We start from the raw sequence: 23,055 nt of genomic DNA on the forward strand, positions 1-23,055 counted from the left end.
CCCAAAATGAATCTTCACCACTCTCTAGATCAGTTCAGGTCCTCCATCATTGGGAGAATACACAAAGATTTTTATTTTTAGAGGAAATTCCAAAAATAATACTGAGAAGCCCTCAATTTCGAGCTCCTTCTTGATACAGCCACCCCCACCCCACCCCTCTTGCTCTCCTATTTCAGACGCCAGGGGACCTCTCCCACGGGCACCTACCGTATACCCTGTGAGAGGACCGTGCCGGCAGAGGAATACCCTGACCTGGCAAAGGGACACTGGCCATGTGTTTGGAGAATGGCAAGAGGCTTGACAGTGCGCAGGGCATGGGGTGGCTGCAGATGGTGGGAAGCTAGAGGGAGAAACGTGGGAAGCGAAGGCAGAGGCAGGTGGTGAGGGACAGCGTACACCAGCTTAGAAGTCGGGCAGTGAGGGGCACGCATCTGCAGCCACCAGTATACTTTCAACCCGCCTCTCTCTCAGGAAAGGGCAGAAAACCAGACAGAGCCCCCAGAATGTTCCTGGCACTGGACTAAGGATCCTCATTCCAGTCTCACCCACTCTGCTGGGTGAGCAGCATCCTCTCCTGATGGACCTTCAGGGCCCAGGACAGAACCACCTTTCCGCTCCTGTTTCCCTCTGGCCCCACTTCTAGGAAGAACTGGATTTCCTCTCTGTGTGCCTACAGCACTTCAGGTAGGACTGGTCCCTGCCTCTCCAATGGAACACCAGCTTGTCTGCGGCCAGAATGGCAGTGGGTAAGTACCGTGCTGGCAACACAAAGGAGACCTGTGCCATCTCTGCGGATGGAGGTGTGAAGGGTGGCGAGGAGCAGGGTGACTAATGAAGAACTGAACAACGGAAACCTAGGAAATGAAACTCACACTCAATCAGGCCGACTCGCCACCTCCTGCATGTAGGAGCTGGGAGGGTGCTGGGGAAGGAAGGGGGTTATAAATCCAGGGTGCACCCATATGCCACACACACTCACGTACCCAGAAGATGACCTGTTCTTTAAATTTAGTCCCATGTCTTTAGCTATAAATAAGTGACAAAGATCCAATCTGAAGATTCGGCTGTTACTTTTAATGTTACCCAGTGTTTCCTTTTACATTAGAATCATAATCACGTCTTGAATAAGATACGATGTAAGGAAGGGCCACGATGTAGCCAAGATTTAAATTGTGGCTTGGGCTTTTGTTTGATTATTTTAAGAAATGGAAGATTGAGAGAGAAATGAGGTATACTTTTCTCTTGCCACAGAATCTCCTCTATTCCCAATTCAACCCTTTTCACTACTTGCAAAAGACTTAAAATATTTATTGACCTGCCAGAAAACATCTGCACGTTACTAGACACGTCTCCACATATTCACGTCTGAATGGCTTCTTTCTGCTCCAACGATCACAGCTCTATTCAATCAGAACTCAAGTGAGAACTCAGAGCTGTACGTGGTGTGATGTCAGTGGCCACCAAGGATAAAATGGCCATTTGATAGCAGCTTCCATATCAAGCGTGTCAACAGGGGCAGTGTTCCTTCAGTTATTCTTAACTTAGGATCCAAGGCACAAAAAAAGACCAGGCAGGGCCAGACTCTGCCACAATTCCAAAGAAAGCTGAGACACATACAGAGTGCACACAGAAGCGCCTCAATGTTCTCTGGCGAGGGGGCAGTCCCTGGCTGCCTGCCTGCAACCCAGGGACAGGCCCACTCTCACAGTGGGCTCCCGGGGCCTCCACAGCTGCACGCAGCCACGCAGGGCACCCTGCTCTGCCGTGCCACCCCCAGCTGGGGCTGGCCCCAGGACAGGACCCTGCTCAGACAAGGCCTTTCGTTGTGGGGTATTCCTCATTACCCCGTTTCCCCAGGAAAAAAAATAAAATTTCCCCTCTCTGGCTATTCCTTCTAGTCCCAGACAAGCTCATTCTCCTCCTGTGTCCTGCTGTACATATGAACCTTCTAAGAAGGTTCCAGGTGGGGGCACCTGCAACTCTTCTCCCATCTCACCCACCCTTAGAAAGGGCACAGTGATGAGTGCATGTTCAAAGTGGTGAGGGGCATAGGGCAGTGAAGAGCTTGGGGACAAGTGGACACCACCCTCAGGGGCGTCTTCAGCTCCCTGAAATCAAGGGGACCCAGAAGGAATTCAAAGGAAAAGGCGAGTCTAGGAGAGGACAGCAAAACTGGCTGGGGACACCCTTGAGCCTCCCACACTGGGAAGACGTCATGGGCCTTGGCCAATGTCAGACACACTTTGGGCTACTACCCCCTTCTTATTTCTTTTATATAAATATTCACTCACCTCAATGAAAAATCTAGAAACTCGGGGACCGCTGTTATGCTGTGGGAGCTTTCCCCCTCTTGCCTGTGTTTCTATGCACTGTTAACACCCGTGGAGCACTGCCATCTTGCCCATCACAACCAACGGCCCATACGACCTTCGGAGAGAAACAGAAGGGGGAGGCCCCCCAACTATGAACAATGTGCCTAGGACAATTAACCCCAGGCTCTATTGCAAGCAGTAAGGTGCAACGCAGAGACTCTGCTTCCTAATGATCTCTCTCACCACTAACTACGAATTATGCTCCAACACACAGGATTTTGGGACACAGCCAGGGAGGAAGCAGTTGGCTTGGAAACCAAGTTCTGCTCCTAGCTCTGCTATTTATTTGCTTTGTGATTGGGCAAACGGAGAGGATATAGCAACACTCACATATTAAACAACCCACAGCAGCCAGGCAGGTACAAGGAATGAATGGAGTATGTGAGACGGGGCTGGGGTGAGCGGAGAACCCCGCTCCATTCCAAGGGGACAGCTGCAATGCTGCCTGGGCAGGCTGCTGTCAGGACGGAAGGCAGGCTTGGCCAGACCTCCTTTTTTATTTTTTCAAGAGAAGCTGGAAATCTCAGTTTTTATACAAAAGTGCTCAAGTTTTAAATGTTGGTTTGAATTTTTTAAAGGCACCATGTGGTCCCAACAAAAAATAAATGAGGGTATCATCCCTCATCCAGCCCAGAGACTGGTTTGCTAACTTTCTAAGTCATAAGAGCGTTTCCTTGGCTTCTTTTTCTGTTAAATAGGAAACTGACTGCTATCTGCCCACCATTTGGGGTTTACTTAAGAGCATTTTGTTATCACATAACAAAAAATCCAAGTACATTCAGGCATACAAAGCAGGGTAACCCAATCCCTTATTTTTTTAAAACTAGGTTTACACAAAGGCTCACACATGGGGCTTGATGTTTTGTGGAATTATTTGAAATGTATACTTATAACCCCTGTGGCTCAAATGATAAAGAGTCTGCCTGCAATGCAGGAAACCCAGGTTTGATACCTGGGTTGAGAAGATCCCTTGGAGAAGGAAATGGCAACCCACTCCAGTGTTCTTGCCTGGAAAATCCCATGGATGGAGGAGCCTGGTGGGCTACAGTCTATGGGGTTGCAAAGAGTCAGACATAACTGAGCTACTAACAGTCAGTCATACTTATATTTACATGTTAGCTTCTGAAAAATCCAAGAGCTAAATTGTAATAACCTTAGAGGATGAGAGGTGAGTAACTGGAGCAAGTGGTGGGGTAAAATCTTGCTTGGAATGCCTTTGATTCTTTTTTTTAAGAGATGCTATGTGGAGACAGCCCTTACAGAGGCTCTGTCATTAAGGGCAGCCGAGATGTGAGGTGGTTACCACAGAAGAACTCGAGGTGAAGATGAAGTTTCACCATTTAAAAATGGGTGAAATGACAAATGTTTGTATGTTAATGGAACGAACAACATGTTAAAGCAAACAGACAAGAAAGCAAAAAAAAAAAAAGAAATCCAAATACTAAATAAAGAAACTGTGTCAGCAGAATACTAGATAATGTTGGGTACAGTAAACATTTTACTACTAAGAGTTAAGAAACCAGGATCTACTTCCACAGGTTTTGCTAAACAAGAAGTCAGAAAAAAAAAATCTTTACTACAACACACATTGTCCCACATTTTACACTGTGCCATTTCTGTATTTGTCCTTTTTAGCCTACTTCTAGCAGAGTCTCTCTCTTTGCTAAAATACATTAGTTGCCATGGAAACGATGTCATAGTGTGTAAAACCATTTACTGTCCTTGGAAAGGCATTCATGATGAAACTGAACGGCAGCATGTTTTAAAAAGAGATCCAACAGAAAGCAGTCGTGTAAGAACACAGACCTCAAAATTGTGATTTCAAAGTACTCCACCACCACCATCAGGTGGCCTTGTTTTCCCCAAATCAATCAGAAAAGCACCTTTCCTTGCCACATACACCAAGTATACGCCAAACAAAATCTCTGGCCTAATGCTGGAGGAAACAATAGACGCACTAAAATTCACACTTTTCTCCCTGGGTTGGGAGAAGGGGTGGGGGGGGACGGATGGGAGACTGAGGATCAGAATGGTTTGTAGGCATCATAACACCTCTGATGGTGGAGAAGAAGGATGTAGTTTGTTACATTCTGCTGTCCAACTCTGTTATCAGAGATAGAAATAATATTTAGGTCATAGAGATTTAGGCTTGCATTCCTTATCCCCATGGATTAGCAAGACACTTCCTCTGTTTTCTTTTCATCGACTCAAATCATATTCACTCCTTCAAGAAAGTGTATTGAGTGGCTCTCATGAACCACCCTGGTAGAGAATAGACAGGCAAGGTACGTGGCACCTGGAAGCTTAAAATCTACAGGGCCAGCTGGGTGGGTGGATGCTTAAGAGGCTCCCTGGGCCACGGTGAAGAGTTCAACTATTCCAGCTCAAGAGGACAATACTGAGGGGTGTTACCCAGCCATGTGTTCTCACAAGGACTTTTAAAAAAGCTCACTCAGCAGTGGGATTGGAAGCTAGCAATATAGGAGGGCAGAGCGGCAGGCTTATCAGAACAGTCTGGCCAAAAGAGGACAGTATGAAACAGACAGGCAAATGTGATCTCTGACTAGGGAGACTTAAGGTGGTTTAGTCGCTCAGTCGTGTCCAACTCTTTGCGATCCCATGGACTATAGCCTACCAGGCTCCTCTGTTCGTGGGATTTCCCAGGCAAAAATACTGGAGTGGGTTGCCATTTCCTTCTCCAGGGGATCTTCCCGACCCAGGGATTGAACCCAGGTCTCCTGCATTGTAGGTGGTCTCCTGCATTGCAGGCAGACTCTTTACTGACTGAACCACCAGGAAGCCCAGGTGACCTTAGGTCCTGGCTTATCTGTGAAAGCACTAGATTATACCCATTGCCCCTGCAGCCCATCAGATGAAGTTTTGTCCAGATGTTTCATTTGTTTAAACCAAGGACTGTTATTAAGATTTGCATTAAAAGGCACCAAGATTGGGTTTGGTACCTTCCACTTTGGTGGCGCAGTGGTAAAGAATCCACCTGCCAATGCAGGAGACCCAAGAGATGCAGGTTTGATCCTTGGGTCAGGAAGATCCCCTGAACTAGGAAATGGCAACTCCCTCCAGTATTCTTGCCTGGAAAATCCCATGGACAGAAGAGCCTGGCAGGCTGCAATCCATGGGGTCGCAAAAAATCAGATGTGACTGAGCACGCAGTCTCCACTTTGCTCTTCCAGCTTCGGCCATGGTCTTGCCTACCAGTGATGAGACAATTGCATGGGGAAGAGAATTTTCATCCTAACATGTGATTAAGTCGGAACGGTAACCAATGACAGTCCATCTGTTTTCCTGTCCTTTTCCAGTCTTGGCTGCAGTAAATACCTCTCTTTCAAGGAAAACAGGTAGGATGCTCACCAATAAAATAAAGAGCACACTTGGACATAAGCAGCGAGGGCAGCTAACTCCTTGCATTCTCCCCTGGGAGACCCCTCCACAGACCGGATGAACTGACCAGCTGTGCTAACCCATGCTGCGGCCAGAGACGCACAAAACTCCGGTCAGAAGCGTCCATGGGAAACAGAAAATTACAGGTTAGGTATATGTGAAATATTCACAGGAAACAGACCTTTACAAAAATGATGTGAATGTGCTTATGACAGTGTTTTTGTCATTTCTTGATTGCTATTCTATTTTACTTTGCAATATCCCCTTCAGCAACAATGGGCTGAAAAAGAAAAAAACAAATTAAATGAAAAATTACCACATTTTTGCTTTTTTAAGAAAGTTGATGATGAATGTGAGCTCGCACAAAATGTTCTCTGGGATTATCTAGCATGGGAGCCTCACTGATATTATTCACTCTGTAAGTCTGTATATACTAATACAATATACTGATGCTAAGGAAGCATCAGCGACTACCTCAAATGTCAACGTAACAGTTATTGTAATAAGACTGTGCCCAAGGATGACAATTTAACACAGACAGCTATGGAAGGCTCACTGATAGCACTCTAGGAAGCATGACTTTTCCTTTGGATCAAATGACTGCTATTCTATGTTGATTGTACTTATTTTTGAGTTCAGTTTTTTTGTGTGTGTGTGTGCACATTGGAAAAGTGAAGTGATACCTTTAATTTGTTGGTTTCATTAACAGAAGGAAAAACATACAAATGATTCCAGTTGTAAGTTAGCATTAACAGGTGTTTTAAACAGAAAAAATCCATTAATTTCGATTATGGTTTTATTTTTCCCCCCATCTATTTCCTGGGATCAAAATAAAGCTTGTGAAAGTTCATTCTGTCACAGGTGGAATATCTCATGCTAGTGTGAACACAACTGTTAATTGGTCAAAAGTTTAACACAAGATGTTGTTTTTGCAGAATACAAATTTTGTGATGCTATAAATAATTGTCCTTACTAAATCAAGAAACCTATGGGCAGAAAGTTATTTGAAGTGGGTATGGCATACACCTAATTCATAACTGCATTCAACAAGTGGCTATATCCTAACAAACTGCAATTGCTACGTCTACAGATTCTCTTGCAAACAGAAAAACTGAACTATGAAATTTTTGTGATCAAGTGTTTTTGTGAATACAAAAAACACTGCAGCATTGTAAGTACACATCTTCTATTTTGCTGCCTGTCACCATCAACTAGGCTTTAGAAATGTTTGAGAAATGATTCTCTAAATCAACCTAAGTGTGTTTGATGGTATGTGGATGAATGCTGTGAAGTTGGGGTGTGTTCTGTTCTGAAACAGTTGGAAATCTTTGTTCAACGTAAGGAATGAAGTGCCAAAACATTTCAGATTTTAAAAAGCGTTTAACCAAGTGCAGTTACTGAAAACAAGGCTTTCAAATAGGAAGATGTTAAAATTTATCCCAACAAGAGCAAAGAAGGGCACTAACCACATTAGAGAATTCAGTGTCCAAGTTTTAACTCTAAAATAGGGTTATGGATGTTTTGGAGCATCTGAACTTGTGGCAATATTTTGATGATGTTCCTGGTTTTAATCAGATACATTTATATTCTGTACTACAACGGAGTTAAATTAGGAATGATCTATAATTTTGTGTCATCTAAATGTGATAAAGCATTTAAAAGTACCATAGAGGAATTTATTTTCATGAGTTTTGCCTTATAACAAATATTTATCGATGATAAGAATCCTGAATGGAGATAAAAGACTTGTGAAAAGCCTCCATTTAGCAGAATTTGCTCCGAGCTTACGTGCATCTGTAGAAAATGCTATTTTCTGTTAAAAATATTATGCATATATAAATGCCAATTGAAGATAGCAACAGTTTCAAATATTAACTATAAAACACAACTTTAAAGGATATTGCCATGCCCTCCTCCAGGAAATCTTTCTGACCCAGGGATCGAACCCATGTCTCCTGCATTGGCAAGCATGTTCTTTACCATTGTGCCACCTGGGAAGCCCCATGTACCAAGAACAGTTACTGTCTTATGTTCTTTTTGTTGTTTATATAAACGGTATAAAAAGTTGTTTCTTTTTTTCTCTAACATCTGGGACATGTTTATAATTTTTAAAAATTCTATTTTGAGATTTTGAAGGGAACTATTTCATAGGTCAAAAATATTGTGAAAATGGTTTCAGTTAGTCAACATTTTTTTAAGTTCTATAATTTAAACTATTTTAGTGACTCCTATCAAAAAGTGGTTATAGTTCCCCATCTCTTGCTCCCTTGGCTATGCCTGACAGAGGAGGGAAATGTGAGATGTATTTATATGTCACCATAATTTTCAAGTAGGAAAATACATAAGCAGCATCTTAACAGGCAACTTCCCACCTCACTCCGCCCCACCAAACATATGCTTTTTAAAGCAAGACTAAAGCTTTCCCTTCCAAAATTACTAGGCATTTCAAGAAACAGCAGGTTTTAAAACATCTTCTTAAATGCAGCATCATCCTCTTATGAATGTCAAAGAGAGATTAAAATGTATTTAAAAAGAGCTAACTGGTCCCCCCCATCTCATTTGAGTGTTCTGATAACTACTTATGAATTATACTTGGAAATGAATCCCTTTATAAACTCATGCTTTATTTAGTACATGAGGATTGAATAAAAATGAAGAGCTTCTCCCATTATAGTCAGTCAGAGAGTGTAATTTCCAGTATTCACCTTGATACCTTTAAGATATGAAGGATCACACCCAGTAAAAATGATCTTCTAGTCTCCAGCATCACAGCCGAGTTCATGAGAGAAAGGCCTGAAATTCTGATATTTTCCACTGACCTGACTCCATGGCAACTGAGGACCCTGAGAAGTGCCACGAGTTAAACCACGGAAAGTCCAAATCTTCACTAAACTTCGGAATACCCAGTGGACAACTATGATTGTCCTCGAGAGCGCAGATCTTCCCACTTCTTGCCCAGAATGAATCAAGTACAGGTAGATTAAGCCACAATTTACACAAAGGGAAAAGTATACTACATGAACACAACTAGGCAAATTTGCCACCATCACCATTGTCACCATCATCACCACCATCATCCTGTTAAAAGACAGCTCAAATGCAATATGCGAGGTTTGAAATTTATAATTACTACCCAGCTGTGCACATTTTTCATAGTTGATTTCAACTTGATCATGACCACTGCATTTCTGCTTACCATAGGAAAAAAAAAAAACCAAAAACATCTTGCTACTGCAAGACAACTTGCTCTTCCAGATTTAAAAATTTCGCTCCTTCAGGGCAATTAGTCAAATTGAGCTCATCTCAGACTGTCTCTCAGGGCTGTGTTCCTTCCCTCTCCCTCCTTCCCCGAGGGGCTGATTACAGAGCCCCACTTGATGGGGTGAGGACCTGGTCTAGGCCCTGCCCTCCAAGACCTTACAGGCCTCCCTGGGATGTCTCATCCCTTTGTTCTGCATGCTGGCCTGGTTCTGCTAACGGGATTGGTGGAAATCTGCTGTTCCAATCCCAGCCAGTCCTCAGCAGTGGGACTGACCCAGTTTATTCTGTGACCTCTTCATCCTGACCCTGGGACACCCCGCCCAGCTCTCACAGCACCTCCACAGCGGTCCAACGATTGTTGGGATTTCTCCTACGCCATGTATAAGCTTTGGGAAACAGGGGGAAGGGATATCAGCTCAGGGCTGTTTCTGCTTAAATGTGCCCCAGGGCAGGGTCCAGTCCATCGTGGCTTTCTTCCAGAGTTCCAGGTAGGGTTGCAGGGTACACGTGCTCTCTCCCTGCAGATTCTCCTGGAGTGGGGGACGTCGAGTCTCCTCCAAACCTCTGCTACCTCCATCCTCCAACCCAGGAAAGCATTTCCTCCTGCTGGTAGCCTCTCTGTACAATACACGCCATGTCTTCTGAGACCCAGCTCCTCGGAATCCACAAATCGTTTTCTGCTAACAAAGCTTGCCTCTCTTAAATGAAGGCCTGGGCTAACTCTGGTCGCTGAAACAGGCTTCAAGGTCCTATTTTGGAAGTCAGAAACCGAACAATGTCTTCTTTGTCTTAGGCCATTCTCTGTCCTCCCCCTGAAGTAATGGAATCCTTCGGCTCAATGGGGGAGACTCCCAGGGCAACAAGAATTAAAAAGGAAGGGAAAGTAAATTGAATACCAGTTCAAAATATTATCCCCACCAAGCCGGCTGCTCATAATGCAAGGTCTCAGGGGTCCCAGAACACTCATCCAGGATTTGTTAAAAGTGCAACGGACTGACATGCCATTTCTCTAGAGACACCATTTATACATAATTTGAAGCAAGGGCCAAAAGGGGACTATGACTTTCATTTTCTTGAATTCTTTATATAAGAATTATTGTCCTTATTCTCTATTCTACTGTTGAATAGATCCATTCAGCAGGAAGCCACCTGGTTCGGCATCATTCAGAACTCTCCACCTCCTAGGTTTCTTCTTCCCAGGGTGAGAAGGCCCTTGCGTCTCCTCCATATCCACTGTGTTCACCCATCACTAAAACCCTGGACCCTTCCTTGCCTTATCCATCACCCCAGTTCCAGCTGACTCCCCTATCCAGCCATTACCTTCTCTGGGTGCTCAGTCACGTCTAATTCTTTGCAACCCCACGGATCGTAGCTCTCCAGGCTCCTTTGTCCATGAAATTTTCTAGGCAAGAATACTGGAGCAGGTTGCCATTTCCTACTCCAGGGGATCTTCCCGACCGAGAGATCGAACCCATGTCTTCTGCATCACCTCCTTTGGCAGGCAGATTCTTTACCATTAGCACCACCTGGGAAGCCCTTGCAGCTAATTCAACTGATGCTTTCTTTAATCTCTTCGAGCATCCTCCTCATTTTACTGTTCAAACCAACTCTCAACTCTAGGTTACCCCAAGGTCAGATTTGCCATTCCCAAGTGACAAATACTACTAAGCAAAGTCATAAAACTGGGCTAAAAGGACCCATTAAAAACACAAATTCCAAAGGGGCTTCCCTACTCCTCTGAAATACTTTTTAATCTATTAACACATTATACTCTATTTTTCTGACTGTTTGGTTTTTTTCTGTTTTCTACAAGTCTCCCTTCCATCTCCAAATCTTCCACCCTCAGATGATGGCTCAAGCCTTCAATTTTACTGAAAAGTTTTTCAGGACACTCCATGCTTTTGAACTTCTTTTCACATAAAAAATTTCCCTGTTAGCTTCACCCATCTTACAGCAATAGTTTAAAATCACACATGTAAAGAATACAGTGCCTATTCTTTTGTAGGCATTCAAACTTGCAATACCTTTCTTATCTTTCTTTCTCCTCCCAGGTTACTGCTGATAATTGTCCCTTTGAGGGCTATGGTGGGTTGAATGGTGGCCTCCAAAATACGTCCACCTGAAACCTGGGAACATGACCTTCTCTGGGAAAAGGGTCTTTGAGATGTAATTAAGGTAAGGATCTCTAGATGAGATCGTCCTGGATTAGGGTGGAACCTAAACCAGGGACAAGTGTCCTATTTACAAGAAAAGGCCACATAAAGACACAGAGAGGAGAAGCTATGTGAAGATGAGGGTAAAAAGTGTACTAATGGGTCTACAAGCCAAAGAACGTCAAGGGTTGCTGGCAGCCACGGGAAGCTAGGAAAGAGGCATGGGACTCAGAGTCTTCCTCGGAGTCTCCATAAAGAACCAACCTTTCTGACATCTTAATTTCAAGACCTCTGGCCCCCAGAACTGTGAGAGGAAAGGTTCTACTGTTTTAAGTCACCCAGTACATGGTCATTTGTTATGGCAGCCACAGGAAATTAATACAAGGGCTCCTTCTCTGCTTAATGGTCCTCTCGAGTGGATCATTTCTGCATGTTCTGGCTCAGAGGAGCACAAGCAAGGTTCCTCCCACAGTGGCCGTTCTGTATCTCAGGCACATGGGTGCCTTGCTGTTGGGGTGGAGGTTGGGGCCTTTCACCCCTGGAAATGACTTCTGTCACAAGCAGGGATGTGAGATCAAGGGAGGGCACTGGACCTCTCCTTGGGTCACTGTAAATGGGACACTGGTAATACTTTGCTACACTGGACTCTTCTCCCTATGGTATAGGTGAGCTGAGGTCCCATCAGAGAGTGTTTGGGGCTGCAGTTTTCCAAGCACCAATCCTCCCTGCATTACACTCAGGTCTAAACTGACCAGGGGGGGTCCCTGCTGGTGTTCAGTCACTCGTGTTTGACCCTCTGCGACCCCATGGACTGCAGCGCGCCAGGCTTCCCTGTCCTTCACCATCTCCCGGAACTTGTTCAAACTTATGTCCATTAAGTCAGTGATGCCATCCAACCATCTTGTCCTCTGTCATCCCCTTCTCCTGCTGCCTTCAATCTTTCCCAGTATCAGGGTCTTTTCTAATGAGTTGGGTCTTTGCAAAGTACTGGAGCTTCAGCTTCAGCATCAGTTCTTCCAATGAATATTTAGGATTGATTTCCTTTAGGACTGGCTGGTTTGATCTCTTTGCAGTCCAAGGGACTCTCAAGAGTTTTCTCCAACACCACAGTTTCCTAGTGGCTCAGCAGTAAAGAATCCACCTGCAACGCAGGAGATCACAGGAGCCACAGGTTTGATCCCTGGGTCAGGAAGGTCCCCTGGAGGAGGGATTGACAACCCACTCCAGTATTCTTGCCTGGAGAATCCCATGGACAGAGAAGCCTGGTGGGCTACAGTCCATGGGGTCACAAAGAGTCGGACACGACCAAAGCAGCTAAGCACACAGGCATGCATAAAGTGACCACAACCTCCCAGGAGCTACTGACACCCATAGAGGTATGTGGTTCTTCTCCTGACACTGTAGTCCTTGCAGGTTCTTAAATCACACCTCATCAGCCTTCACTGAGCAGTTCTCAGCCCCATAGAGAACTACCTCCAACTCTCAGCAATTTGAAATCCAGAATCTGTTGAAATAATAACCATAAGTAGTACTGAGAATTATATGGTCAACCACACTTCTATGAAAAGAAGGGTGTAGTATGGCATACTATCTGTGCTTTGGCCCTAACCTGCTAACAGAATTAGAAGCTGGGATCATTGCATCTTCACCCAAGAGGATAAAATAAAAGATGGAACCTAAAGCATTACATGCAACCAAAATCTGGATTCTAACACAGGACGCTGAGGATCTACGGATGCATTGGATGTGATGTGTTATCTGCAAGAAGAAAATTTACTCAAGATACATCTCATTCCAGAAGTACTGAGAACACTTGTAAGACCTACCAGACTTGAAGCATAGGCTCAAAATCAACAAGCACTTAATAAATGCACAGTTCTGTGTAGTGTTTCATGGCACAACATAAATGAGGTGTGCTTCCAGCCTTCTAGAAGCTTGCTACTGAAAACAGACAATATTGACACTGACATGTACCAGAGTGACTAAACACGAACAAACTGGATAAACACATGAAGTGGTGACATTACAGGCTCGCCAAGGGGAAAGTGCATTTTGTTAGTGGTGTGTGATCTCCGACATTTAAGGTGATGGTTGTGGCGGTGGAGAGGCGGGCAGGAAAAGCTCTGAAATCATAGACAGCGCATGGCGAAGAAGGAAAAAAAGTTCACTACCTCTTTCCAAAGACCATAATGGCATTTCAAACAACAGTGAAGCATGAGGTCCGCCCCTTCCCCTCTTTGCTGCAGCAGTGGTCCATATACACAGAATGTGTTTTCAAGGCTCTCCCTCGGATACATTAAAGCTGGCATCCAGGTGAGGGCTAGGCAGGGGAGGCCATTAATGAGGAATCACAGAGTGCTTTTCACAGGGAGCTGAGAAGACTCTTAATGCGGGGCTGACAAACATCGCCTGTTGTGCTGTTGTGTCTTATGTTACAGAAGTAACTCAAGCAATCGCTCCCCGCAACCATGGAAAACATTTTGTAAGACTTACTGTCAATCACTCTTTTGAAGGATATACAGAGGCTGTGGTTGGGATGCAGTGTTAAATCATTGCTCTGTAGGACCTAAAGCCTAAGATGGAACCCTCCTTCCCAGCTAAAGAGATTCTTCAGCTATGCCAAGTGAAAAAATGAATGCATGGGGAGATGGCACCCGCGCAGCCATCGTGGCTTTCACGCAGCCGAGGAACCTTGCCCAGTGCAGCTCTGAGAAGCCCAGGTTTACTGTGGGCAGGGGCACAGTAGTGAGCCTACCTCCTCCCCTTCCCCTGGGCCCCACAGACCCTCAGGCCCAGCCCTGTAGTCCATTCCGCCACTCTTTCCTCTTCCATCACTCACTGTCATATTTTTCCAGTTTCCTCCAGATTTTGAAACATTCTGCATTTTCCCCTGGTCTTGGACGTCATTGGGCACTGGCTGGTAACATCCTATTTTTTTTTTTTTTTTTTAATGAAAATTCTGTTGATTAAAACCTGATGACAGAGGGCAAGGAAGGAACTGTTTTGCTGACCACCCTAAATTTTTAACAAAAAGCTAAAGATTACAGACAAAAGAGCTTTAAACACACACCATTTTCAGAAGACAATGGTGGGTCCTAAAACAGTATAGCACAGTCCCAAACCTAAGTCACATGGATCCATAGAGAGAGAACCTGATGCCATCAGAGACTACAGAAGCTCAATGTCCAAGAAGATGCCAGCAGATGGCCAAGAAACTAGCTATAGATTCCAGGGCCCTGCCCCCAGAGTCTATCTGAATAGACACCTGCTGAGCATCTACACTATGAATGACTCTGCTACAGGCTACAGGGGGACCAAAAAACCCCATCATACCAGGCCATGGTCTATTGAGAAGATGGGACCCACATATACAGATTTCCTCGAGACCTGGATTCTAGTCTAAAAAAAGGAGGAACTGGATGTACTGACTGTGGGCAAGTCACAGAAATTCTCTGCTCCTTGGATTCCTCACATCAGGAACACCTCCTCAACTAGACAGCACAGGATGAAGCAGCTGGAATCATTTGCAAACCACAGGAAAGAGTGAAGGACATATCAAGAGAATATCGATCGGGCAAAGGTGCTCACAAAAGAAAGCCACAGAACTGGTGTTTTCAAGCAGGAAACAGTGATAAAAGATACAGAAAGACAGAGTGTGACAACTCAGGCCCTGTATCTGAAAATGATGAGGTGCTGTTTATATTTCTAGGAGGTCAGACAATAAACTAGACAAGAAACAGGTGAACCCCTCCAAACTCTGAGAGCAAACGAGAGAAACCTTTAGCATAAATTAGTGTTTTTCAAATATCCTTGCGTGCATACGTAACATATCACACGATTTCTGGAATAAAATTGAAACTGAAATAAAAATCAAATTTTACACGTGACAACATTTAAAATTGTTATTGCTTCCAAACAGATACTACAATGTGTGGCAATGAAGGAACTCACTGGTGTTTATTTGCCTTTTCAGTGGAATTTAAATTGGGCGGAATTTCACAGAAATATAGATTCAGTAACTTTTTCTGGGGATTAGAAGAAGAAAAGGTTGGGAAAAGCGCCCTGAGCTTTGTTGTGGGAAAGGCGATCTGACTCATTTTTAATTTTCCATTAAAGCCCTACTTTTCAGTATAAAGCAGATGGAATCCTTATACAACTCCATGAAAAGCCTACTATTTTTGGGTACCTCAAAGATGGAAGCTCTGAAGAAAATGAAAGTGTTTGACTGCATCAGATGAAATCCCACCAGCACATTCAAAAGGAGCAGGTACTTAGAAATCTTAAAAACACAAGGTAAGAGATCTTTCTGTGGCGGATTTCTGATCCCAGCCTCCCCTGGGCTCACTTCCCTCTGCCTCTGATGGATGATTTTTCTACCTCTTCAGCAGCCAGCTCCCACCACTGTGGCTCAGAGTCACTCTGCTTCTTCGTTCCTCATCTTTGAGAAGCTGCCTCCCTGATGGGTTCCATCCTCAGGGCCATTCTCATATATAGAATGTCAGGGTTAACCCTGCTCACCCCATACCTACTGAGCCAGAACCGGGCCTGGGACTATGCATTCTCTAAGACCCTCAGAGAACAGTCATGCAACCACGGCCCCAAAGCCCTTTCCTTATCACGAGATAAGCCCTGGGTTGATGTTTCCTGTTTGTCTCCCTGCCAGGGTGGATGGAAGAAAGAAGAGGGCCTATCTTTACTGTGTATGAGCTGTGAAGTACTGGGCTAGGAGGTGGTGAGCACTCGTTGGAGAGATGGAACAAATTCAGCATTAAGAGCATTGGTTCTGGATCAGACTGACTGCCCGGGTTCAGAGCCCAGCTCTGCTTACTAGTTGTGTGACCCTGACCAAATCACCACACCTCCAGGCCTCAGTTTCCCTATCTGTTAAATGGGAATAACAACAGTACATCATGAAATCGTGCTGGGTGTTGAGCTGTCAAGTCAACCACGAGTAAAACAGTCTGACTTCCAAAGAGCTCCCAAGTCAGGAAAAAAGGCCAGTATCTTCCTACTGTCCAACCCAGCTGACCCATTCTGCTTTAGAAGTCAGGCTGTGACAAGGGTGAAGACAAGCTGGTAACCAAGCACCACAGAGCCCCAAAATAGGACCAACAGGGGCTTCCCGGAAGGTAAGTCTTCATGAAGTCATCAGAAGAAGCGGGGCTTCCCTGAGGGCAAAGGTACTTTTCCTATCCCCCAAAACCTAATGCAGAAGTAACTGCAAGGCAAAAGCTTTGAAAAAGTTTGAAAAAGGTTTAAAAGTACACGGGGAACAAGGAACAGTTTTGGAGCAAAAGCAGGTGTGAGTTTAGGAGCCAGACAGACCTGGCTTCTCTAGTAATTAGCTGTGGGACAATGGGCAAGTTACTTTTCTGAGCCTCAATCTTCCCATCTGACCAATGGGGATAATACCCGCCTCGTCTAGTTGTGATGACCAAGTAAATTACTGTATGTAAAGCATTTCAGGCCTCTGGGATTCAATAATAAAGGCAAGTATGATTATTATTCTGGTGTATTTAGGGAGGGGTGAGTGGTGGGGGGGTGCTGTGTGCTTCTTTATACTACCACAGAGATAGGAATACAGATCAGAAAAACACAGTTCTCAGAAAAGGCCTTCTGAATTGAAATTAGCAGTGGGCTAAAACTTTCCCACACCTTATTTTTCCCTCTCTCAAACTTACATGGGTGCTCAATACACATTTGCTCAAACCAATGGGTGCTGCCTGAGGACTTGGGGGGCCAGGGCAGAACACGTAATGACGACCTCTGCACCCGAGATCTCCTGAATCTGTTTCACGCCCTGAGCAAGGCACGACGTGGGTCATTCAGGAAGCAGGCCAAGACAGATGGGAAAACACTCTCATCCAAACATTACAACTCAGAGTCTTACAAACGCTGTTAAAGTTTCATGAGTCAGTAAGCATTATCTTTTCTTCCCACGTTTTTATTAGACCATAAATCCATTCAATTTATACCCTTCCAGGATTACTGTGTTCTAATCAAGTCCAGAGTGCCACTTACTCGGAAGCTGTCTGAACTCCATGTCACCCAAGTCCATTTGGATAATACTGTTCAGGCTTCTCTTGTGTTTTAGTAGCTAAAAATTAGATCTGCTCAACTAGAATCTCTGAAAAAAAATTATATTCTCTAAATAACCCAAATCATCCTTTTTTCATAGGAACCAAGTGCATGAAATTCATAACTCATAGGGTTTTTTTTTCCTACTCTGGAGTTTATTCTACCTTCGGAAAGTCATGGTGACTTCTACAGTCAAACTCAAGGGACACACCCGCACACTGTAGATAGGGTAAAATTCTGGTTATCTGACTAAAACAAAGACATTCTTTTATAGGGCTAACTTCAAAGCACTTTTATGTTTTCTATTCTCAACAATAGAAAGGCTTTGCATTTCTTAAGAAGACTTACTAAAAATGCCATTTTCCCATCATACTATTTCAACTAATTTCCTATGTTTTCCAATAATTCTTGACTCAGAACTGACAATCACTCAACTCTTTCTAAAATGTTCAAAATCTCCTTTTCTGTACACAATACATTTTCATCCCTTCTCTAAGGGACATATGAGTTAGATGTACATGAGTTATGTGTATGTATAGATGTATAGATATATACATCTATATATGTATCAACACCTGCATACACATTGCTTTTCTATGTGTGGGATACTATTCTTAGTGCTTTACATGGATCAACTCATCGACCCCTCCCAACAAGCCTCTGAAGTAGGAACTCATTTTAAAGGTGAAGAAAGGGAGGCACAAATAGATAAGGTAACTGGGCCCAGCTGGAAGGGGTTACACACACCCCTTACCTGGGCTGAAAGGGTTGAAGCCTGGCTTTAACTGATGACTTCGCCATCTTGGACAAGTCAGCCAGCCACTCTGGGTTCGAATTTTCCCTCACAAGTGAAATGGACGAGCTGGACTACATGATCCCTAAGTCCCTTACAGGTCTATGTTCTCTGGGGTTTGCTAACATGTTTCTACCTTGGTCTGGGGAGCAGCAGAGTTTTAGATTTCTGTGGTCACACTGCTCTGGCTGGATACAAAACCCAACTGCACTTTTCATTCTCAATCCTGCTTAACCTCCGGGGCACAGCCCTCCCCTCCTGTGAATCAGGGCCCCCTCCCTCCTCGGCCGGCCCAATCCTCTGGCTGCACCTCTCTTATCCAGGGCCTGGGGGCCTCTGCTCACCCGGCTCTCTCTCAGCCTTATTTGTTCTTCCATTCAACACATCCTTCCTCACTGATACTGTCCATATCCACAGCTCCCAGTATTTTGTAATATGCTGCTAGTAGATTTATATCTGATTTATATCCTACTCCTCAATCCAGACCCATCTATTCAACTGCCTACAAGATACCTTGACCTGAAAGTCCAAAGTGTGCATGATAAAAGTCATCACTAAAACACCCGCTCCCTGTTCTTACTGCACTGCTTGTCCGCAGGTCTTTCTCCACCTACTCTCAAGAACCCCGCTGCTGCCTCTCCGCAGCCCCACAAGGCACTGTCTCACCCTCTCTTATCCTGTCTCTCTTGTCCCATCCCCACTTCTGTGCAGCACTCCACCTATGACTCATCTGAGCTTCCGTAACTACCTTAGCTGCATAGATGTTGACCACTCTCTGGTCAACAGTCCACACTGTGGCCAAACAGATCCTCATAAAACAAATCAGACCAAAGCGGCATCTCTACTTGCAACTCTTAAACAGCATTTCTGGACAAAGTACTTTTAAGAACGTTCTCTATTTTTCCACCAGTTTCATCTCCCTCTACCATCCCCACCCACCCTAAATTACTTGCAGTTACCTAAAAAGTCGGGCTTCCCTGATAGCTCAGTTGGTAAAGAATCTCCCTGCAATGTAGGAGAACTGAGTTTGATCCCTGGTTTGGGAAGATCCCCTGGAGAAGGGAAAGGCTACCCATTACAGTATTCTGGCCTGGAGAATTCCTTGGGGTTGCAAAGAGTCGGACATGACTGATTGACTTTCACTTTCACTTTCCTAAAGTCTGTGCGCCTGCATCCTCGCTTCTCCTTCCAGGCCAGTGGCCTTCACACAACACTCAAATGGCCAGTTCCTCCTCCGGCTTTCTCTGCCTGGCCACCCCAATTTCCCATCTCCCTGTGGAGTTCATGCTGCCTTGAAGACCCAGAATCATGGCAGTTATCACTGTGGTCAGAGCCTTCCTCAGGCAGTTTCTTAGGCAGGATTACAACTCTTTGTCCCTGAGGCATCTAGTTCAATGTCTGGCAAATGGTAGATACAATGAATGAATGTTGCTTGATCAGTAAATATGTAGGACGATTCACAAACTCTTACAGGCCTATCTGTGGGCCACAGAGGATCCATCCTAAAATAAGAGAGTCACGCTAAGTAAAAGTAGTTCCAGAGTCAACATGCTTTGCTTTCTCATTTTTAGTTTTTTTTTTTTTTTTTTAATTTCCTAGGTTAGCACGAGGGTCTAAAATGGGAAGAATGGCAATAGGAATCGACATTTTATTTTTTATTTAAACATAAAGTTATGTTTCCCAACAACCAAAAGAATCCATTTCCAAAGTATTTATGCCACCCTCCTTTATGGCATGTAACACATTTCAATCAATGTCATCATTATGTCCATATGTATTATCTTGCATATTGCCTCGTGGCTAAGAGCAAAGGCTTTGACACCAGACTAACTGGACCTGAATCCTGACTCTACTGCTTACCAGCTGTGATTGATCTTGAGTCAGTTATTTAACCTCCTTTGCTTAACTTTCCATATGTAAAATGGAGATCATAAGCAAAACTACTTCATATCATTATTGTTGTTTTTTTTTTTTCTTAAATAAAAAAACAACAACCCTGAAGTATAGTTAGGCTTCCAGGTGGCTCAGTGATAAAGAATCTGCCTGCCAAAGCAGGAGACACAGGTTCACTCCGGGTTTGGGAAGATCCCCTGGAGTAGGAAATAGCAACCTGCTCCAGTATTCTTGCCTGGAAAATCTCATGGACAGAGGAGCCTGGCAGGCTACAGTCCAGGGGGTCGAAAGACAGTTGGACACAACTTAGCAACTAAACAACAACAGCAAAAGTTGATTTATGATATTATATTAGTTTCAGCTGTTCATACCATTATTAAGATTAGAGCTTAAACAGTGCTCGGCATATAGTAAATGCTCAATAAAACTAGCTATTATGTATTATTTTTATCTCCTCTAGCAGACTAAGTTCCTAAACAGCAAGGACAGCAGAAGTATTCATTTTCACAATCCTATCTTCCAGTGCCTTGCACACAATAAGATATCGGGCTAACGTCTACAGAACTGATGAATATAATGAACTGTTTATAGCATACACACAGGGGGAAAAAGAAAACTGGAGAAGGCAATAGCAACCCACTCTAGTATTCTTGCCTGGGAAATACCATGGAGAGAGGAGCCTGGCGGGCTACAGTCCATGGGGTCCCAAAGAATCGGACACAATTTAGTGACTAAACCACAATATAGCAAAAGTATGTGCATTACTAAGTCTGATGACTAGTACGGACAGAATTGCTCCTGGGGAGGCCTGTGGAGAACAGGGGCTATCCAAAACACTAGTGATTCACCTGGCTTCGGGAAGTCACTTAACCCCATGGAAGATGCAGGGCTCACAGTCACCCACCCACTCAAGACATCTGTGGGTTGGAGGGGACCCTGTCAGGACTGAAGAGCTGGGCAGGTGAGGCTCCCTTCCCATGAACATGGCCTGGGGCAAGAAATTTCTCCTCTAGAGTCTCTTTCATTTCCTCTTCCAATTACAGAAGGTAGGACTGTGATTTCTAGAGACTCTCCTGGCCATTCGGGAAGTCTATAAAATCAGCAGATAACAATCTAGGCCAACAAAGGTGGTACTGGAGAGCCGCATCAAAGTCAGTCCCGTAGCCATCAGATCACTGTATTACAGGGAATAACTGGGTGGGAAATGGCTACTAGAATTGACAAAAAACTAAGGTTTTTGGAAACATGTTTAAAATGTGAAGGTCTGAACTTGTAAAATCAAAAGAATGAAAGCAATAATGGGTAAAGGCTCTAGGTTTCCATTTAATTCTCATCAAGCTACAAAGTCCTTGAAGGCAATGACTGTGCCTTGTTGAGCAGCATCATATGGCAAAGTTGTGTGTGTACGTGCTCTTGACTTTTTGTGACCCTTGGACTGTAGCCCACCAGGCTCCTCTGTTCGAGGAATTTTCCTGGCAAGAATACTGGAGTGGGTTGCCATTTCCTTCTCCAGGGGATCTTCCCAACCCAGGGTTTGAAACCAGGTTCAATCTCTTGCATCTTCTGCAATGGCAGCCAGATTCTTTCCCACTCGCACCACCTGAGTTGTGGCATATAGCAAAGTTGCTGGCCCCAAATACATATCTTCTTGACTTTTTTTCTGGTCATATGATAACTATTTCCCAGGATCCCTTGCAAGTTTAATGTGGCCATTTAACTAGCCCTCAAGTAAAGGATATAAGCAGAAGTGATGGGTGTCATTTCCAGGCCAAGGCAATTAAAAAGTGGGTGCATCCCCTCTGCTCTCTCTTTTGTGTTTCTGCCAGCTGAAAGCAGATTACAGTGGAGCACCAAGGCATGGTGGAATTTGGAGCCCAGAATCACTGCATGGAGGAAACTCACCCACTGATCAGAAATACCCATTTTGAACTATTACATGAGGAATAATAAACATCTATTGCTTTTGAGTCATTATATTTTTGCAGGCCTATTTGTTATAGCTGCTAATATTAGGCTAATTAAGCCAGGTGCTTAGCACATACCAAAGACCTAACACATTTGTTGAAACAAGACCAGGTTCCTTCTTTCAATGTGTTGATAAACTAATGATGGAAATAGACACGTGCCAACCATAATGCCAGCTGCTGAAGTGTGAAAACAAAATTGGAGGCATGGTGATTTGCTTGAAGGGGAAAGGAGGAGAAAGCATCCCAGAGTAGAAGACTTTCGAGCTGGGCCTTAGGTTGAACAGAACCCAAGCAAATCAGATGGGGTTAGAAGATTCCAGACCCAGGAGAAAGCAGAGAATAAAAGTACAGAAAGCAGAACATGCATTTGTTCACATTCAACCTCATCACTCTCTTGAACTCGGTCAACAGAGTGTGAGCTTATTGTGCACTGACTTTCTTTCCTGGCTTTGGCATCAAACAACGCTTTGTTTTGTTTTGTTTTTAACACTACCCTCAATAACCCTTTTGCTTTTTTTTAAATATAAAAAGTTCCAAGATGAATGTCCTTAGAAAGTGCAGAAGTAAATGTTTAATGAACCATAACAATTCTTCTCTAATAAAATTCTTGAAGAACTTGAGACGGTTCTATTACTTGTAACAGTCAAAGAGCCATGCTCTTAGGAATCAATGGGTTCGACCTAAGTTTTGACATTATTGATGAAGCATGTAACAGTCACTGGCTTACAGAATGGAACATTAAGCCCCCAGATTTACATTTACATTTCCTTTTCAAGAGGAACATCAAGCAGATGGTTTAAGAGATCAGGCAAAAGATTCTCTACATCCTTCGCTCATAGCTAAGTGCCTCCAACACCTGAGACAGTTAACAAAACCACTTCCTCCAAAAATCTGACAGTCCCTCCGTCTGAAAGCACAGGACCCGAGGGGCAGAGGGGCAGGGACTTGGGAGAAAGAGCACAAAGGGTGGAAAGTATGGCAGTGGCTTGGTAGTGAGAGGAAGGATGTGGGCGTCTGAAGGCTGCCCTGAAGCAGGGGAGAGAGACACAGTGCCCAGTGGTCTTCCAAATACCAACTTAATGCTGTGTTAGCAATGTCCCCAGGAGCTTGTTTAAATACAAGGGTGAAACAACAATCAC

General features: G+C 44.2%; 1 protein-coding gene across 3 annotated transcripts in view; it reads right to left on the reverse strand.

Moving 5' to 3' along the window:
• Window positions 1-23,055, reverse strand: part of FYN (FYN proto-oncogene, Src family tyrosine kinase) — a 211,743-nt gene that overhangs the window by 186,829 nt on the left and 1,859 nt on the right. Inside the window, exon 2 of one of the 3 annotated variants that reach the window (XM_043439100.1) lies at window positions 2,292-2,427. The exons of the other annotated variants lie outside the window; for them this stretch is intronic. The gene's annotated coding sequence lies outside the window, so the exon portion shown is untranslated. The remainder of the gene's footprint in view (window positions 1-2,291; window positions 2,428-23,055) is intronic. 3 annotated transcript variants of the gene reach the window in all.

Source organism: Cervus canadensis, chromosome 20, assembly GCF_019320065.1.
Source record: "Cervus canadensis isolate Bull #8, Minnesota chromosome 20, ASM1932006v1, whole genome shotgun sequence".
NCBI lineage: Eukaryota > Metazoa > Chordata > Mammalia > Artiodactyla > Cervidae > Cervus > Cervus canadensis.